Raw genomic sequence first — 14,088 nt, 5'->3', positions numbered from 1 at the left:
GGTTATGATGGAGAGGAGCTGCAGGATTCATTTTATATCCCTGGGATGTGCAGAGGGGAGATGGGGGAAGGAGAGGGGAGATGGATGGAGAGGAGAAAATGTGGGAAATGGAGAGAAAAAAATGTGGGAAAAGGAGAGAGATGTGGGTTATAGAAAGAAAAGAAGGAAAGGAAAGGAAAGGAAAGGAAAGGAAAGGAAAGGAAAGGAAAGGAAAGGAAAGGAAAGGAAAGGAAAGGAAAGGAAAGGAAAGGAAAGGAAAGGAAAGGAAAGGAAAATGAGAGGGAAAGAGAAGGAATAGGAAAGGAGAAACAAAAGGAAAGGGGGAAAGGAAGGGAAGGGAAGGGAAGGGAAGGGAAGGGAAGGGAAGGGAAGGGAAGGGAAGGGAAGGGAAGGGAAGGGAAGGGAAGGGGAGCCCATTACTCCTCACGAGGTGTCACAGGTTGTTAGTTGGGTTTGCAGCAGGACATTCCCAGCTGGAAATGTGGAGATGGAAATGGGCTGTCCCTGGAGAATCCATAATAAACAGAATTTCCCCACCCAGAGTCTGTGGTGGTGGATGGCAAACAGGAGCGGGATAGAACACAAAGCGTGTTCCCATCCCTGCAGGCCCCAGCCCAGCCCCAGCCCCACTCCCTGAGCTCCCACCTCCCTTCTCCCCACAGCCGTGGGTCTCTCCAGCTGCCCGGAGCCCGCGGTTCCCGGCAATGGGCTGAAGATCGGCGAGCGCTACCTGGTGAACGACGTGGTGTCCTTCCAGTGCGAGCCGGGCTACGCCCTGCAGGTACAGCCCCAGCCCCAGCTCCCTGCTTCTCCAGACCTGCACTGCCTCAGGGCGGGACTCTGAACTCCTTATAAAGTGTTTTAGCAAGGTCTCCTCACAGCTCAGTCCCACAAACAATCCTTTTCCTCTCCTCAAGCACACAGAACAATCCTTTTCCTCTCCTCAGTCCCAGAGAACGATCAATTTCCAGCCCCAGAACCAAGGACACCTCTGCAGCTTCAGCCCCAAAAAGTGCAAACAGCAGGGAATGGAGGGGAGCAAACTGGGAGGGTGGGACTGCATCACCTGCAGCTGGAATTGGACAGTTAACCCCATATGGAAGTGGACCAAAATTTATAAAAGTGTGAAATTTTGTGACTCAGGGTCCACCTTGGATCCAACCTGGGTCCATCTCCAGCCTTGTGCTGCCCAAGGTGTCTCCTGTAAAAACCTTCTAATAAATCCCTCCTTTATTCCTGTAACTCTGTTCCAGGTCCTTGAGCATCACCAGAAGGATTCCTGCTTTTCTGGGTTCCCTATATTCTTTACACATCTATTTCTACCTCTGTTGTTATATTTGTGGTCAGTCCCAGTATTTTTCCCTGCCTTTTCCCAAGGCAGAAAGACAAAACACATTCCAGAGCTCCAAGCTGGGGGTCCCAGGTTCCTGTTCTTCCTTGGCTCTTCCAAGATTGAAACCAGCTCTTGGAGACACAAAGTTTAGTCCCTGTCTGTGGGAGAGGATTCAGAGGTGGTTGAATTACCTCACTATTTATGATTATTTTTGTCAATTATGCTAATTTGCTAAATTTGTACAACTGTATTCACTCCCCCCTTAGAGGAATGGGCATTTTATGGACATTTTTCCATATCTTCCTCCAATAAAGACCAGCCTTTAGATGACCTCCTACACTATTATTATCTCCAAAGATAATCCCCAAGTGTGAAAGATAATCTCCAAATCCAGTTGTTTAATTCCTACATTCTTTAAGGCATCACTTTTCTGGTACCCCAGATGCAACAGGCATCTCCCTCTGGATCAGATCCATCTTGCAGGGAATTTTTTCCTTCCAGGACACGGAGGGGCTCTCCCCTTTGTTTTCCATCCACCTCCCAAACCCCTGTTTTGTTTTCCATCCCTGCAGGGCCACTCTCACATCTCCTGCATGCCGGGCACGGTGCGCCGCTGGAATTACCCTCCACCCCTCTGCATTGGTAAGGAATCAACTTCTTTCTACCTGGCTGATATTTATAACACTTCCCTAAAATAAAACAAGGCTAAAGAGCTGATTTAGAGAAATTTCAGGTTGGTTTTGCAAGTGTGAGGAAACATTGGGTTGCCAGGGAAATTGTGCCTGAGAAGTCCCCGTGGGCTGCCTGGAGTGCTTTGTTTTGGATGTTACAGATGTGGCTCTAGCACAAAATGTGAAACACAGAATTATCCCCCATTCAGAAGGGAAACCCTCCAATTTCCTCATGCTGGAAGCAGGTTGGTTTTATGGCTGGAGGATTTTTTTCCATCTGAAGCGTGGTTTATTTCTGTGGGATGTGTCTGATACCACCAAAGCTGCTCCTTTCACCGGGGTCTGGTCTCTCCCAGGATCCCAACTTGCTATGGCCACTCTGCTGTCCACAGGTCACTTGTCCAGGTCACTGTTTACCCTCAGATCTGTTCAGATGTTCAGGCCTGGACATTCCATTTTCCCTGTGGAAGAGGCCTGGAGGTGAATGGAACTTGCAGGAGGTTTTTAAAAATTATTTTCAGTCATTTGCTTTTAGCAAATGTAGATGTTTAATATTCATATTGCACATTTTGCAGCTCTGAGAGAGACATTTATGCATTTAATAGCTTTAGTTAACAGTTATTTTGGGCTCCTGCTGTTCCAGCTTACATCATTTGGCTTTAAAGTAATTATAAGAGCCAACAGTTCTTTTATCTGATGATCTGCAGGCCAGGAATAAATGGAGAGATATTTCCAGGAGAATGACTGAGCTAAAGGGCCCGTTCCCCTGGAGCTGCTCTGAATGGAAGCAGAAGTCCTTGGGCTCAGCTGGGAGATCCCAGCATGGAGGAGGATCCCAAAAGCTGCCAAACCACAAGTTTTGTTCTTTGAATCAGCACCAGCCTCCCAACCCAGCAGAATTTTGGCTATGCCTGTATTTTCCCCTCCTTGGGAAAGGCCAGGCTGCTGCAGAGAGGCAGAAAAACATCTGGAGCCACTCCTGGAGGAGTGAATGTCACCTTTGTGGGTGTGACAGTGCTGGGGCTCTGCCCTGTGCCCACCAGAGCCCCTGCTCCAAGCACAGTTTGATTTTCTGCTGGCCTGCTTCCTCCAGCTGCTGGGCACCTAAATAATTCAGCAGCAGTTCTATTAAAGAGCCATTAGGAGGGAAAAGAAAGAGAAATCTTCTGGGAGAAACCTTGTTAGGAGCAGGTCTGGGCTAATGAGATATTGGACAAAGAGCCTGTGCCTGGCTGTCACAGCGAGTTAGAGAACACCTGGCTGGATTCAGCTGGGTGCTGCTGCTGGGACCACGTGGAGGTCATCCAGATAAGTGTGAGGAGGTGCTGTCAGTGCTTCAATTTCATGTGGTGCCTTTTGTAAACATATTTTTGTGCTGCCGTGGCTGGCAGTGGGCTGCAGGCAGCGAGCCTGCAGGCAGCGAGCAAACACTCCGTGCTGGGTTTATCAGTGACAGACTGCCCAGAGATTGGCAGGGGAATGGAGAGGCTGTAACTGGGGTCAGAATAGCATCACTCAGCTTCTTCACAGTCATTCTTTGAGCTGGTGAAGGTGTCAAGAAGTGCTGGTGCCTGGTTTGGTGCAATGTCTGTGGGCAGAGCAGGTGTCCATCCCCTCTGTCACTGCTCACATCTGGCTTTCCATTTCTGGTGGCCCAAACTGGATCCCTGGGCTCAGTCTTCATCTCCTAAGGGCAGGAGAAAGGCACATCCATTCCTGATGTGGCCCTGGAAACTTGGTGCTGGTTCCTTTTTCTCAGCTGAGTCTTTAATTCCTTCATTTCCCATGGCCCTCACCCAGACAAGCCCCTCAGGGATCCTGTGACTGGATCCTGACCATGAACCCTGTTGTTCTTCCAGCCCAGTGTGGAGGAACAGCAGAAGAGATGGAAGGAGTGCTCCTGAGCCCAGGATTCCCGGGAAATTACCCCAGCAACCTGGACTGCACGTGGAGGATCCTGCTGCCTGTGGGGTTTGGTGAGAGAGATGGGTTTGGGTCGGTGCCATCGCAGAAGAGGGGGTGAAAAATCAGAGAATCCCTGACTGGTTTGGGTTGGGAAGAACCTCAAGATCATCTCATTCCACTCCCTGCCAGGGAAATTATCCCAAAGTGCTCCAAGCCCCAGCCTGGGGCACTGCCAGGGATCCAGGGGCAGCCACAGCTGCTGTGGGCACCCTAAACCAGGACTTCCCCACCTTCCCAGGGAGGAATTCCTTCCTAAGCTCCACTCCAAAGCTCCTCTGTGTCAGTTTGAGGGTTTGCCCTGTGTCCCCAGGGCAGTTAAAGTCCTGCTGAGTGCCCAGGGTGTCCTGGGCTGTGCAGGTGGGCAGTGATGGGGTTGGAGCTGGGATTGGTATTGGGATTAAAACAAGGGTTAGAGCTGGGGTTGGAGCTGATGTTGCGGTTGGGGTTGGAGCTGGGATTGGAACTGGGAATGGTGTTGGGATTGAAACCAGGGTTAGAGCTGGGGTTGGTGCTGATGTTGGGGTTGGAACTGAGTTTAAAGCTGGGGTTGGGACCAGGGTTGGTACTGCTGTTGGAGCTGGGGTTAGTAATGATGTTGATGCTGGTGTTGGAGCTGGGTTTGGTATTGGGATTGGAGCTGGGGTTGGTGCTGACTTTTGGGTTGAGATTGGAACTGGGTTTGGTATTGGGATTGGAGCCATGGTTGGTGCTGATCTTGCATTTGGTGCTGCTGTTAGAGCTGAGGTTAGTGCTGGGGTTGGTGCTGGGGTTGGAGCTGGGGTTGGTATTGAGATTGAAGCTGGGGTTGATGCTGATGTTTTGGTTGGTGCTGCTGTTGGAGCTGGCTTAAAGCTGGGGTTGGAGCTGGGTTTGGTATTGGGATTGGAGCTGGGGTTGATGCTGGTGTTGGGGTTGGTTCTGCTATTGGAGCTGGGGTTGGTGCTGATATTGGGGTTGGTGCTGGTCTTGGAGTTGGAGTTAGTCTGATGTTGGAGCTGGGTTTGGTATTGGGATTGGAGCTGGGATTAGTGCTGCTGTTGGAGCTGGTGCCGGTGCAAAACCTCAGCTGCAATTTTAGAGCCCAACTCCTCCTTCCCCCTCTGCAGGTGCCCACATCCAGTTCCTGAACTTCTCCACGGAGCCCAACCACGACTTTGTGGAGATCCGGAACGGGCCCTACGACACCAGCAGCGTCATCGGGCGCTTCAGCGGCGCCGAGCTGCCCGGCTCGCTGCTCTCCACCTCCCACGAGACCACCGTGTACTTCCACAGCGACCACTCCCAGAACAAACCCGGCTTCAAGCTGGAGTACCAGGGTGAGCAGGGACAGCCCTGCCCCGGGGGTGGCGGTTCTTGAGTTAACTCTGTGGTGGTTGAGTTAATTCTGTGGTTGTTGAGTTGACTCCATGGTTGTTGAGTTAGCTTCATGGTTGTTGAGTTAGCTCCATGGTTGTTGAGTTAATTCCATTAATTCTGTGGTTATTGAGCCCATTCCATGGTTGTTGAGTTAACTCTGTGGTTGTTGAGTTGAATTAATTTCGTGGCTGTTGAGTTGAGTTAATTCTGTGATTGTTGAGTTAACTCCGTGTTTGTTAACTCCGTGGTTGTTGATTTAATTCAGTGGTTGTTGAGTTAATTCAGTGGTTATTGAGTTAACTCCATGGTTGTTGAGTTAACTCCATGGTTGTTGAGGTAATTCCATGATTGTTGAGTTAATTCCGTTAATTCCATGGTTGTTGAATTAATTCCATGGTTGTTGAGTTAACTCCTTGGTTGCTGAGTTAACTCCGTGGTTGTTGAGTTAATTCTGTGGTTGTTGAGTTAACTCCATGCTTGTTGAGTTAACTGCATGGTTGCTGAGTTAATTCTGTGGTTATTGAGTTTATTCAGTGGCTGTTGAGTTAACTCCATGGTTGCTGAGTTAACTCTGTGGTTGCTGAGTCAACTCCATGGTTGTTGACTCCAAACCTCCCTGGGCACCCCCTTCCAACCCTTTCCATGGAGAAATTCCTCCTGAACTCCATCCTGCCCCTCCCCTGGCACAGCTTGAGACCATTTCTCCTTGCCCTGTCCCTTTTTCCCTGAGAAATAAAACACAAACACAAATTCCCATTGTGTTTCCCCAGCCTACGAGCTGCAGGAATGCCCCGACCCAGAGCCCTTTGCCAACGGCGTGGTGAGAGGAGCTGGCTACAACGTCGGCCAGTCCATCTCCTTCGAGTGCCTGCCTGGCTACCAGCTCATCGGGCACCCCGTGCTCACCTGCCAGCACGGCACCAACAGGAACTGGGACCACCCCCTGCCCAGGTGTGAAGGTACGGCCTGGGCTCACCTGGGCACCTTGGGATGCTCTGGGAGCAAAGGTGTGGCTGGGAATGAGCTCTTGGAGGGATCCACGAGGTGTTTTGGTGAACATTTGGGGTGTTTTGGCAGCTTCTGAGGGAGGTTTGAGTCTTGGGGAGTCTTGAGCACCAACAGGAACTGGGATCACTCCCTGCCCAGGTGTAAAGGTACGGCCTGGGCTCACCTGGGCACAGCACTTCAGCTCCTTGGGATGGGCTGGGATTGCTCTGGGAGCAAAGGTGTGGCTGGGAATGAGCTCTTGGAGGGATCTATGAGGTGTTCTGGTGAATATTTGGGGTGTTTTGGCAGCTTCTGAGGGAGGTTTGAGTCTTGGGGAGTCTTGAGCACCAGCAGGAACTGGGATCACTCCCTGCCCAGGTGTGAAGGTACGGCCTGGGCTCACCTGGGCACGGCGCTTCAGCTCCTTGGGATGCTCTGGGAGCAAAGACATGGCTGGGAATGGGCTCTTGGAGGGATCCATGAGGTATTTTGGTGAATATTTGGGGTGTTTTGGCAGCTTCTGATGGGGGTCTTGGGGAGTCTTGAGCACCAACAGGAACTGGGATCACCCCCTGCCCAGGTGTGAAGGTACGGCCTGGGCTCACCTGGGCATGGCACTTCAGCTCCTTGGGATGGGCTGGGATTGCTCTGGGAGCAAAGGTGTGGATGGGAATGAGCTCTTGGAAGGAAATGTGGTCTCCATGAGGTGTTTTGGTGAATATTTGGGGTGTTTCAAGGGGTTTGAGTCTTGGGGTGCGGTTGAGGAGAATCTGTGTCTCACCTTCCTGCTGGAGCTGTTATTTCTGTATGGCACAGTCCAGGGGCCTTGGAGTGATAATTCCTTGCTGCTTTATTCCCTCAACAACACCCAGCTTCCATTGATCTAGCTCTGATAAATAAAAATAATCACTGATAAAAGAGTATTGCAGCTCTGAGGACTCTGGGTGTGTCCCTGTCTGCCTCCTTCATGGGTATCTCCTGAATGATCCAGGTGGGAGATCCTCAGGAATCTTCCAAGGTGGTTTTTCTTCTGAAAGCTGTGCTCAGAGGACTCTGCAGGCTGAAGATTCACAATCCAGGCATCCAAACTCATCCAAATTCTCTTTTCCCCCCCCCCCTCATGGCTGTTTCAGCCTTTCACCCCTCGGGCTGCTGGCTGGAATTCTGTGGGATTTGCTTCCAGAAGGGTTTCAGGTGAACCTTTGAGAAGTTCAGAGCTGCTTATTGAAGATTTCCCAGCCCATTTCCCAGGAGCACTGACCTTTATGCCAGCACTGGCTCTGCAGGAGCTGTGCAAGGAGGGAGAGAGGTGATATTTGCCCTCTTGTAAGTCCTTGAACCCCAGAGAACACAAAGAGCTGAATCCTCAGCTGCTCTTTCAGTGCTTGCAGCAGAGAGGAATTATTTCAGGCAAGTTAGGACAAAATCTGGATTTTTCTGTATGCAGAATTGTTACTTTTGTACAAAAAAAAAAAAAAAAAGGAATAAAAATGGGATATAAGGATGTTTTAAGGGGATATTTCCTCACTGGGTTTGTGTTTCTCTCTGCTTCCCTGCAGTGCCTTGTGGGGGCAATGTCACAGCCCAGAATGGGACGGTTTACTCTCCTGGCTTCCCCAACCAGTACCCAAATTCCCAGGATTGCACCTGGCTGCTGACAGTGCCCGTGGGATATGGGATCCACCTGAACTTCACCCTGCTGCAGACAGAGCCCTACAACGACTTCATCACTGTCTGGTGGGTGCAGGGGGTCACTCCAAGGACTCATTTTGGGAAATAATCCTGGCTTTGAAGCAGCAGCAACTGAGAATGGGACCCCTGGGATCCCCTTTGCAAGCTGGGAGCTTCTGGTGTTTTGGAGAAGAGAAGAGAAATTAAAAATTTTTTGAGCTTTCTTTCAATATGAATAAATAAAAATATTATTTATAATGATAATCTCCATTATTTATTAAGAATGGAGATTATCAGCTTCAGGTAGCCACTCTGATTAAAGGGTTTGTGACCAAAGTTTGAGCTTTTGGCACTCAAAGTCTGACCTTCAGAATATCCCCTGGTATTCTGGAGGGGATATTCAGAATCCATTATTTGCTGGGCAAACAGGGAGTGAAATTCCTTTGGGAAACAGGTCCTAATTCCTCAGTTTTTGAGGTTAAAAGTGAAATTTGTGTTTCTGATTGTCCAGCTGGGAGCCAGGAGAAGTTGTAGGGGTTTAACTGGAGCAGGGGTTGTGAAATGTGGATGCGGGAAAAGGGAAGGAAAGCCTAGGTTGGGTTCCTAGGCTTAAATCCTTGGAAAAATCAATTTTTCCTTGTGTTCCTGCCATCAGGGACGGGCCCCAGCAAACAGCCCCACAGCTGGGGGTGTTCACAGGCAACTCAGCCAAGAAATCTGCCCAGAGCTCCTCCAACCAGGTCCTGCTGAAATTCCACAGCGACGGCGCCAACGGGGGCATCTTCGCCATCTACTTCTATGGTCTGAGCTGCTGCTTCCCTTGGGGGGGGGAAATGTTGGGAATATTGGGAATAGATCTGGGAATATGCAAAAAAAATACTCTTTTATCCCGAGTTTTCCACAGTTTTTCAGCCCAGTTTTTTTTTTTTAATGAGGTTTTTCAGGCTGGGTTTCCCAAGGAAGTTTTTCAGACGAGTTTTTCTCCACAAGGTTTATCAAACCAAGTTTTTTTCCAGGAAGTTTTTCAGCCCAGTTTCTTTTTCCATGAAATTTTTCAAACCAGTTTTGTTCCAGGAAGTTTTTCAGCCCACTTTTTTCCCCCAAACTTTATCAAACCAAGTTTTTTCCAGGAAGTTTTTCAGTCCATTTTTTTTCCCACAAAATCTTTCCAACCAGTTTTTTCTAGGAAGTTTTTCAGCCCAGTTTTTTCCAGAAAGATTTTCAGCCCATTTATATTTTTTCCCCCACAAAATTTTTCAAACCAATTTTTTTCCAGGAAGTTTTTCAGCTCAATTTTTTTTTTTCCACTAAGTCTTTCAAACCAGTTTTTTTCTAGGAAGTTTTTAGTCCTGGAATCTCCTTGTGGAAAAGGAGGAATTTTCTGGTGGAAAGGGAGGGATTTTCTGGTGGAAAAGAAGGGTTTTCCTTGTGGGGAAAGAGCAATTTCTTTGTGGAAAGGGAGGATTTTCCTTATAGAAAAGGAGGAATTTCCTGGTGGAGAGGGAGGAATATCCTAATGGAGAGAGAGGAATTTCCTGATGGAAAGGGAGGAATTTCATTGTGGAAGGGGAGGAATTTCCTTATGGAGAGGGAGGAATTTCATTGTGGAAAGGGAGGAATTTCCTAATGGAGAGGGAGGATTTTCCTGGTGGAAAGGGAGGAATTTCCTTATAAAAAAAGGAGAATTTCCTGGTGGAAAGGGAGGAATTTCCCTGCTTCCATCAGGGCTGTGTTCATGATGTTCTGCTCCTCCCTTGCTTTCCAGCTTTCCAGCTTTTCCGCTGCCAGCCTCCCACCATGGTTCCCAATGCCGAGATCATCACAGAGAACGAGGAGTTCAACATTGGTAAAGCCTTCCCTCATCCTCCTCATCCTCATTCCAGTTTTTTAATTGCATTTCCCCCTCCCATCCCTGTTTTCCATCCCTTCCCAGGTGACATTGTCAGGTACCGCTGCCTCCCTGGCTTCACCCTCATTGGGAACGAAATCCTCACCTGCAAACTGGGCACCCACCTGCAGTTTGAGGGACCCCCACCCACCTGTGAAGGTAAAAAATCCATAAATCCCACATTTCCCTGCTCAGGGAAGGAGCTGGGGGAGGTTTGTTGGCACATTTTTCATCCTTGGGATTCATTTTCCCGTTTTTAGGAGTGTGGGATTTTTGGGAGGAGGGAGTGAGACCCTCCCTGAGCAGGAATTGGAGTTCTCATGTCCAGTTTGGGATCCCATTTTGGGATTCTTTGAGCCCCAGGGATCAAGGCAGTGGGAATGGTTTGTTGGCTTTGCTGCTTCTTGTTCCTGTGAGAAAATTGTTGGGATTTGTGGGATTTTGGGATTCTTTGAGCCCCAGGGATCAAGGCATTGGGAATGGTTTGTTGGCTGCTTTTTGCTCCTTTCTTTGAGTGTGACAGTTTTTGGGATTTGTGGGATATGGGGATTCTTTGAGCCCCAGGGATCAAAGCAGTGGGAATGGTTAGTTGGCTTTGCTGCTTTTTGCTCCTTTCCTTAAGTGTGACGATTTTTGGGATTTGGGGATTCTTTGAGCCCCAGGGATCAAGGAGTGCAGGGGTCGTGCTCTGCCTTGAGCTGGCTCATCAGGACAGACCCCTTGTGCTTCCATCCTTCCTCTGAAAAATGTTCATTCCCACTGAATGTCCATCTCCATCCCCAGTGCACTGCCCCATGAACCAGCTGATGACGGATTCCACCGGGGTGATCCTGAGCCAGAGCTTCCTGGGGAGCTACCCCCACTTCCAGACCTGCTCCTGGGTGGTGAAGGTGGAGCCAGGCTACAACATCTCCCTCACCATCGAGTACTTCCTCAGCGAGAAGCAGTTCGATGAGTTTGAAATCTTTGATGGTGAGAGATTCCCTCCCCTTTCCATCCCAAATCCTCCTGGGGTTCCATGATCCCAACCAGTCAAGGGGGAAGGAGCATTCCAGGGCCAGCTTCCCACCTGGAAACTCCTGCTTGCCTTCCAGAAAGTTCCTCACTGATTCCTGGCATAAGGAAACAGCTGCAATTTGATTTTTTGGGATGGATCTGAAGGATTTTTCCAAGGGGGAGGAGTTGGGTGTGACGGTGTTCACAGGGGTCCCAGGATGAGGGAAGAGATGAGGATCTGACTCCATGTTTCAGAAGGCTTGATTTATTATTTTATTATATATATATTATATTAAAGAATACTATACTAAGCTATACTAAAGAATACAGAAAGGATACTTACAAGCTAAAAAGATAATAATGAAAACTCGTGACTCTTTCCAGAGTCCTGACACAGCTTGGCTCTGATTGGCCAAAAAGTGAAAACAACTCACAGCAGATATCAATGAAACAATCACCTGTGGGTAAACAATCTCCAAACACATTCCAGATGAGCAAAACACAGGAGAAGCAAATAAGAAAAGAATTGTTTTCCTTTTTAAACACATTCCAATGGAGCAAAACACAGGCGAAGCAAATCAGAGAATTATTATTTTCCTTTTTCTCTGAGGCTTCTCAGCTTCCCAGGAGAAAAATCCTGGGATTTTTCAAAAAAATGTGAATGCCACACTGTGACTTGTCCCTTTTCCCTGTCCCCTGTTCCTGGCAGGTCCCTCAGGGCAGAGCCCCCTGCTGCTGTCCCTCAGTGGGAATTACTCAGCCCCTCTGACCGTCACCAGCAGCGGGAACAGCGTTTTCCTGCGCTGGTCCTCCGACCATGCCTACAACAGGAAAGGCTTCAAAATCCGCTACTCTGGTGAGTCCCAGCTGCCTCTGCCAGCAGCAGGAGCAGCTCCAGAGCCGGGAGGATCCGTGGGATTCCTGCAGAGATCCAGCTGGCAGGGCAGGAGCTGCCAAGGCAGGGAAGGGACAAAGCCGGGCACGTTCCAAGTTGGGAGGTTGGGAAAGGCAGGGTCTGTCCAGGAGAAACCTTGGAGCTTTGGCTCAGTCTCAACCAATCTGTAACAATCAGGATTGTGGGATCACAGTCAGGAGAAATTCCAGGGAGAAACCTTGGAGCTTTGGCTCATTTCCCAACCACTCCTCAGAACCAGAAGCCTGATGTGGAGAGTCATTGATGCCAGGGAATGGATATTGGGAAAGGTTTCTGGATGAGGAGGTGGCCAGGCACTGGAAAAGTCTGTCCAGGCTTTTCTCAGCAAATGAATTAAGGAATATTCAATTACCAGGAATGACTCCTTATTCCTGGAGCTGGCTGAGGCTCAGATCAGAGCCCCGTGCTCCATCCCTGCTTCGACTCCGCGTTTATCCATCGCCGATTTTTGTTTTGGGGATTTTGGGGAAGCTCGGTGTAATTCCTGGGAGTGGGAAGGGAATGACCCTGCTGCTGACTGGTTTTCTTTTCCCTGCCCTCCTTGCCAGCTCCCTACTGCAGCCTCCCCCAGCCCCCAGCCCACGGGATGATCCTGAGCCACTCCGGGCTGCGCCCCGGCAGCTCCGTGCGCTTCGGCTGCGACGCCGGCTACCGCCTGGTGGGACACAGCACCTCCACCTGCAGCCAGCACCCCCAGGGCCACTTCCACTGGAGGGAAGCCATCCCCCTGTGCCAAGGTGAGAGCAGGGACACGCTGGGATCGAGTTCTGAGAGTCCCTGGAAAAGCAGGGGGAAAAAAAATAAATATTGGAATTGGGTAATGTTGGGAGCAGGCTCGGAGCGCTGAGGGTGATCCTCGTCTGCAGGGGTTTGGGAATAGATGGCAAAGAGGGAAAGGAATGACTGGGAGCTGGAAAAGGTTGGATTTTCCAGGTGCTTTCTGTTCCCTGGGAGAGCCATTGTATTCAGCCTGGCACCCAGCACCCCCAGGGCCACTTCCACTGGAGGGAAGCCATCCCCCTGTGCCAAAGTGAGAGCAGGGATGGGTTGGGATCAAGTTCTGAGAGTCCCTGGAAAAGCAGTGAAAAAGAATCAACATTGGAATTGGGTAATTGGGTGTTGAGAACCAGCTCGGAGCGCTGAGGGTTATCCTCGTCTGCAAGACTTTGGGAATAGATGGCAAAGAGGGAAGGGAATGACTGGGAGCTGGAAAAGAGCAGCAGGGAAAAAGTTGGATTTTCCAGGTGCTTTCTGTTCCCTGGGAGAGCCATTGGTATTCAGCCTGGCAGCCTGTCTAGACATCAGGCCTTGGAGAGGGATTGACCAGCCCTGAGCTCGCTGCAGTGACACTCCTGTCACCATCAGTGCCAACAGGGATGGAGCTGCTGACACCTCTCAGAATTCACCTGCCAGCTGCTCTGGGATCCTGCTCCATGCTGGGGCAGGAATGGGACAAAACCTGAGCCTTGCATGGCAAATGCAAATTAAGTAAAACGATAGAGAGTTTATCACGGGGTGAAAAAGTAGATTTTGGGGTTTTTAGAATGGGGGTTCAGGGGGCAAGATGGAGGAATCTGGGTGTGTCCAGCCTTTCTCCTTCTTCTTCTTGGCCTCCATCTTCTGCTGTGATGGTGGCACTTTTAGATTGGTTTAGAGTAGAAGCTCGCTGTCTAACATAGGTGATAGGCATTGGAAAGTTATTGTAAATAATGTACACATAGGTTTTAGTATAAAAAGATAACAACACTGCCCTGGGGGTGGCCAGAGTGTCTTGGACTGTCTTGCTGAGCAAACCTCGGCTGGAAAGGAGAAAGAATTTTATAGATAAGATACAATAAACAACCTTGAGAATGAGAACTGAAGAGCCCTGACTCCTTCTTCAAGCGCCAGACTGGGAAAAGAGACTTTCTAACACATCTTGGGGTCACTCTGAGCAGCTAGAGGCCCCGACAATCCTTTATGAAGGGTGGGCACTCCCAGTAGGAAAGTTCGGGATCCAGGATTGCAATTTGGGATAAAACCACCAGCTCCCTGATTTTTATTTTTTGTTTAAGATGTGTTTTCTCTTCCCAGCTCTCTCCTGTGGCATTCCCAGAGCCCCAAGGAACGGGGTTGTCTTTGGGAAGGAGTACACGGTGGGCACCAAGGCCGTGTACCAGTGCAATGAGGGATTCCAGCTGCAGCCGGGCGCCGAGCCCAGCACCGAGTGCCTGCAGGATGGAGTGTGGAGCAACGGGAACCAGCCCCCTCTGTGCCTGGGTGAGTGGGGACTGGGGCTGCCCAGACA

The 14,088-nt window shown here is 49.8% G+C and overlaps 1 pseudogene; it reads left to right on the top strand.

Annotated features, from left to right (window-relative positions):
- Window positions 1–14,088, top strand: part of LOC128949461 (CUB and sushi domain-containing protein 2-like) — a 139,713-nt pseudogene that overhangs the window by 99,726 nt on the left and 25,899 nt on the right.

The sequence above is a fragment of the Melozone crissalis genome, unplaced genomic scaffold, assembly GCF_028551555.1.
Source record: "Melozone crissalis strain CALT ecotype California unplaced genomic scaffold, PUWL_Pcris_2 ptg000236l_1, whole genome shotgun sequence".
Classification (NCBI taxonomy): Eukaryota; Metazoa; Chordata; class Aves; order Passeriformes; family Passerellidae; genus Melozone; species Melozone crissalis.
The sequence above is the reverse complement of the archived record's forward strand: the minus strand, read 5'-3'. Positions and strand labels throughout refer to the sequence as shown.